Genomic DNA, 6,000 nt, shown 5'->3' with positions numbered 1-6,000 from the left:
GCGTGGATGCGACACCGTGGAAGCTGCTCCTTCCTTCAGTTGTATGGAATATATCCTAGGCAGGTTCTCGATGTCTTCAAATATATCAGGACAGTAGTCGAGTGCGTCTTGAAGCCATTGCGTTCCTGTGCACGCAGCTGTACAGTTGTTCGCTGCGGCCTAATTCTCGTGATGAAAGCCGAATTTTGCATGCATTGGCACTCAAAATCAGTTTCAGAGGCTTGCTAACGATGGGCTTATAAGGTGAACTGGTCTCCTTTAGTTAAGCGCCGGGACTTGCATTCAGCGTCGATGGGAAGCGTTCGGCCCTTATACTTAGCTACTCGTGCCGTTGTTGTCTTGAATGTAGAGTGCGATGGCCATATGCTGGTGTAATCCTTGGGCTTTCTATTTACGCAGGAGCCGGTATCCATCTTGAAGCCGACGTTTGGTTCAGTTACGCTGATTGGTTCTATCTAGTCAGAGTTTTTGCTTAATCTGTGGAGCTCTAGACCCTCCAGGAAAAAAAAAACATTGAGGAGCCATTACACTCTGCGAAAGCGGATGGCCAGCGAAGCTGTTGCACATCACGCAGGGTTATACAAGGACACATGTATTAATTTTCATCATATGGAGTTGGTACCGACGATAGCTTTGTGATTACTGTGATATACACTTATCAGTTCGGCTACAACCTTAGACAGATTCTTGGCCAAAGTTAAATCTATACATGGCTATTGTTGAGCAGTTCAGTGACTTGGATTAGTAAGACACAGAATGAGTGAACCAGTTCTTGTTTGGTTTTGAAATGTCCTCATTGAAGTATCCGACGGTGGGCACAAGGGTAATGTCATCACGACTAACGCATACAAAGTTCGTGGTGATGAACTAGACGACATCACACTTCGCTGTTCCTGGAGATATATACACAATGGATATCACAATTCCGTCTTTCACTTGTACGGCACAGACATCCCCACAGTCGGTGGCATTATCCTCTTGCAAGTGGAGGGCTTAAATTATGAGGTTTTACGTGCCAAAACCACTTTCTGATTATGAGGCAGGCCGTAGCGGGGGTCTCCTGAAATTTGGACTAACTGGCGTTCTTTAACGCTCACCTACATCTAAGTACGCGGGTGCTTTCCCATTTTACCCCCATCGAAATGCAGCCGCCGTGGCCGGGATTCAATCCCGTGACCTCGTGCTTAGCAGCCCAACACCACAGCCACTAAGCTACCACGGCGGCTGCAAGTCAAGGGTGTACGGTTGCACATAAATTTTGTCCTTTGCTATATCCAGTGTGTATATATCACCAGGCACACCCAGGTGCCATATCGAGAAGTTCATGGCCACATCCTTTGCATGGGTTAGCCGTGATGACAATACCCCTGATTATGGTTCGAGACTTCAATGTGGATATTTCCAAACCAGCCAAGAAATAGTTTGCCCAGTTTGAGCTAGAAGAGTTGGGTTTGAAGTACCGCGCTAATCCAAGTCACTCAACTACTAAACAACGGTAGCTTATACATTTAACTTTGGCCAAGTATCTAAGGTTGTAACCAAACCAATCAGTGTATATCAGAGTAATGACAAAGATATCGTCATTACCATTATATGAAAATGAATACATGTTCCCTCGTTTAACCCTGTGTAATATGTTAGAGCTTCGCCGGTCATACACCTTAACAGAGTGGAATGGCTCTTCAATTTTTTTCCACAGTGCGAACTTCTTTCTTGCGCTTTCAGCTGTGGGTTCATTTGCGGGTTCCTCAATGTTGGTGCTTGTTGTGAGCCTCTTCTGAGTTCCTTCTGCTTTTGTGTGGCTTGCACTTCAAGCTTCGGCTCTTAAGGCTCTCTTACGTGCTTTTTTTAAAAATAAATTTCCGCTACCTCACACGCAGTTATTATTTTGTCAAGGCTCAGGTCCCGTTAGCGAAAAAGTCACCCTCGTAGTGCTGTGTCTCTTATTCCTACAAAGGTGCGGTCACGAACGAGTCGGTCTTTCTTTTTTCTCCTGATAATGTCGGTTTTTGTGATGGCCTCCGAAGGGCTTTTACAAATCTGTGGAATGTGCGTTTTTTCTTTGTGCTTCATTGTGTTGACGAGCAGACGCCTGTACTGCGTTTTGTATGGCTTGTAGAGGGCGTCCAGGAGTTCTAGGAGGTAGGTAACTCGATCCGTCGGCCGCTCGCCGTCGGAGGTTGAGGGACAAATGTGGAGGCGACGCGGCGGCCGCGAGTTCCGAAAACAATGAAGAGTAGGGACTATGGCGTGGCTGCAGGCTTGGTGGCGTATTCACGCGCTTGTTCGTAGACGGTGTACGGTTCTCTCCAGTCTTCCCAGGCTCAGTGCGGGCTGACGCCTGGCTCGAAGTGCGTCGGTGGTCGCAGGAATGCGTTGGCCATAGTTGCAGGGGTGGTTCCGATTACCCGGACACCGTGTTATCTGACGTTGTTGGAGCTAGTTGGAAACGGGACGAAACGAGTCGAAAGCAGACGTGGCACGGTGTTGGCTCAGAATGTACAGACTGAGAACGCATAGATAGCAGGATAAGAGGTAGCGATAATGCTTTTGCGCGAATATGTGACATTCGGGTACCAGACAAAGCAGGCAACTTCCCTCAGCTGCTGCGATTTTTTTATCTCTTGTGAAGAGTGCAATATGTGCCATTACAACATACACGCTCCTGAAAAATGCACTCACATATACTTTATCAATACGAACTTGTTAGATAGTCAATATCAACTTACGCATCTATATAATGTACCTGGATATTCTTTCATAGTTCATAATCTTCTCTTGAAGGCGCCATTACATCAAATTTTCGAGTTTGAATTGCGCAAGCGCACGTTAAACCATATGTTTCCCACAGCGAGCTCGCAGAATTAGAGCGCATTCAGTGCGGCGAAAAATTTCTATTTGAGATTATCTGTTGTCACAGTTGAACTGCACAGAGCCTGGCATCACTTATTGGTAATGAAATGAATTGTACCTCCAGCAAAGGCTCCCTGGCGTAACGCAAATGAATCTTAAAGGCCACGCTTTTCTGTACTGCAAGCTCCCAGGGGCATTGCATGAGCCAGAAATACGTCATGGTTGCCATGCGTTTTGTTTTCACATGGGCGTCTTCGTGGTCAGCCCGAGATGTCATTCTCTTCGTTGTGCTGGTTTTTTTGTCGCACGAGTGCAAAAATTCGGGCACAATTCAACGGGGATGCCCTTGCGGCGCTGTTCGGTGCCAGAGCTTGCGGAGCGCGACGTCCGACGTGATTTAGGGCGGTTTTAAAGCAGTCAACAGAGTGGTGGCCCCACATTTGCGCATGTCTCCATGCCAAAATATCAGTCGCTTTCAGTTATATGGGTTCAAAAATCGATTTCAAATGGAATTTCGAGTTAACGTGTCTTTTGTGCGTATAACTACATTGGCCCCCTTACTCTCAGTTGCAATTATAAATTGATCACAGTTGGACGACTACGTCATGCCCCTTTTATGCGCTGTCTGCGAGAGCCATCGCAGCACGGGTCATCGAGTTATCACACTGATCGCTACTGCAATTAGCAGGCGCCCAAACGCCAGTAGATGACAGGATGCTGAAACACATGGAACACTGGCGCTTGAAAACAAGCCCTAATCTTCCAGTGTCATCTTTCACCACGCATTCAATTAAAGAATGGTGCAGTTATACAAGAAGAACACATTTCAGAGACTATCATGCAGTTTCATTAGCAGCAAATAAGTTCCAGCACTTTAAATGAAATAAAAAAAAATCACCCTTTCAACATGCATATGAATTGTTTTGGTTAAATGGCAAGCAACGAGTGCTTTACCGATATACTAGTTATAGCGCTACATAAAACGTATGCTGTAAACAGACGTCGTGCGTGATCTCGGTGTGCTGTGGAATCTGCAATGCAGCCCCGCTGTGGTATGCTGCCTGATAAATTCACATGTGTACGCTGCAGTAAACCTGAGAGAAACATGGCGTTCTGAGCAATTCATGCGAACTACGTGACATGACCACAGCTCCACGACACCTTGTTCTCCAGTCCGCACGTCTGTACATTTCGGGAGCTGCTTCGAGCTAGAGGCAACACCTACTACACCATTTCAACAGCGCATACCAGTTATACTTGGTATAACTCCACTACACATCATTGATACGGCTTCCCAAGAGTTCCGGTGCCCAGTTTCCCAGGTTATTGCCCCGGTGCGCAAATGTCAACGACTGTTATGAGGCTTGCTTACCATCTACCATAAGCCTGATACTGGACCTTTTAAGCTCGAGAAAAAAAAACTCTGCGTAAGCTATGCATTTCAGCTTGTGAACAGCTTGACAACATTACAGCTACCACAACCTGTAATGGTTGTGGTAGCTATATTACGCACTATATTAGCACAAGTCTGTGCTAATATAGTGCGTAATATTGGAGCGTTGCTGTATTAATAAATACAAAGTTATTAATAAATCATAAGTACTTGAAACAGAAAGCCGAATGGTATCAAAAGTGAACTATGCTACTGACGTGGTGATAGGTTTGCAGGAAAAACTTGAAATTTGGCGTATACACTACTGACCACTTGTTTGAATTGTGAGTTTGTTTACTTCGCTAACTTCTTATATTATGTGTATCTCAAAGAAACTTATTTCCGCAGTCAACAGCACATTTTGAACCCAACCCACATTTCGGCTGGCGTGGCTATGAAGTGGCATGTAGGCACTGTTTAAGACGTTCTCATAGGTGGTGGAATCAGACTTCTTCTAGGTAATATTACACCAAGCTCTACGGTTCAGGGAGCCGTCAACCTCTAGATACAGTTTCGAAATCACCTACTGCCATAAAAAGTCGTTGAATTGGTTGATCTCCAAAAGAACTGCGCGTACCCGACTTTTGGGGTTTCTTCCTTGTGTGACGGCACATGCGGCGCAAGCAATTTTTCCTCAGCGAAAAGGAGACACCGCAGTACGCGCAGAAAAAGGTATTTTTGCGCTGTGTGGATGCGCACATGCTGTTTGAGGGTCTAACACTGAGTGAATGCGCCCGGCGGTCGCCTGTGTGTGTGTGAACAGGTTTTGCACACACACACACACACACACACACACACACACACACACACACACACACACACACACACACACACACACACACACACACACACACACACACACACACACACACACACACACACACACACACACACACACACACACACACACACACACACACACACACACACACACACACACACACACACACACACACACACACACACACACACACACACACACACACACACACACACACACACACACATTTGCGTGGCATCTATATCTCTCTTTGAACTTTTTTCCCTTCATTAAAGCTCTGTCATTATATTGCGCTGTAACCTGTGCCTGTAACGACTCCGGTTCTATCAACCTTTTCCGCGCTTTTATTGCGATCAGTATTCTCGGGGCACTTTACGCACTTTCCAGGGGTGTCCGCCTGCCTGGCCGCGTGCCAGGAAGCGTGGACTATCTTACGTGCCTATTACTGCCGTGGAAAGACGGCAATGACGCAATACATGCCTCACACAAGTCCCTTACTCTCAATACATAAACAACAATCTTGAAGGAACTTACGAACTCCTGCTGGCAATACGTAGACGTCAGACTTTAGGCCTGCCTGTCTTCCTGCCTGCCTGATGTCTCTAACCGTTTTCCACGCAACTTGGATCACTGGGTAGCGCGTGATAAGATGTGTAAAGCATCGGGCTCCTGCGCTGCGGGAACGTATACGAAACCAGTCGCCAGCCGAACACGGGTGATGGGTGTGCGATATTGAATATTGCCGACTGCGTAGGTGTCATTCTTTTATGACCCTCTTTCATCCTCAGTTGGGTCGTTGGGTATGCGTAAGTGTGTGTGCGCCACACACTTCAATGAATTTCTTTGACGTTAAATGTACAACCGGGTATGTGCCGCTCTTCAACGGATGTTTTGACGCCTATTAGGGCAACTGGGCATGCGCACAACGTATGAC

Source organism: Dermacentor variabilis, chromosome 9, assembly GCF_050947875.1.
Source record: "Dermacentor variabilis isolate Ectoservices chromosome 9, ASM5094787v1, whole genome shotgun sequence".
NCBI classification, from domain to species: domain Eukaryota; kingdom Metazoa; phylum Arthropoda; class Arachnida; order Ixodida; family Ixodidae; genus Dermacentor; species Dermacentor variabilis.
This window is presented reverse-complemented; position numbering follows the sequence as displayed.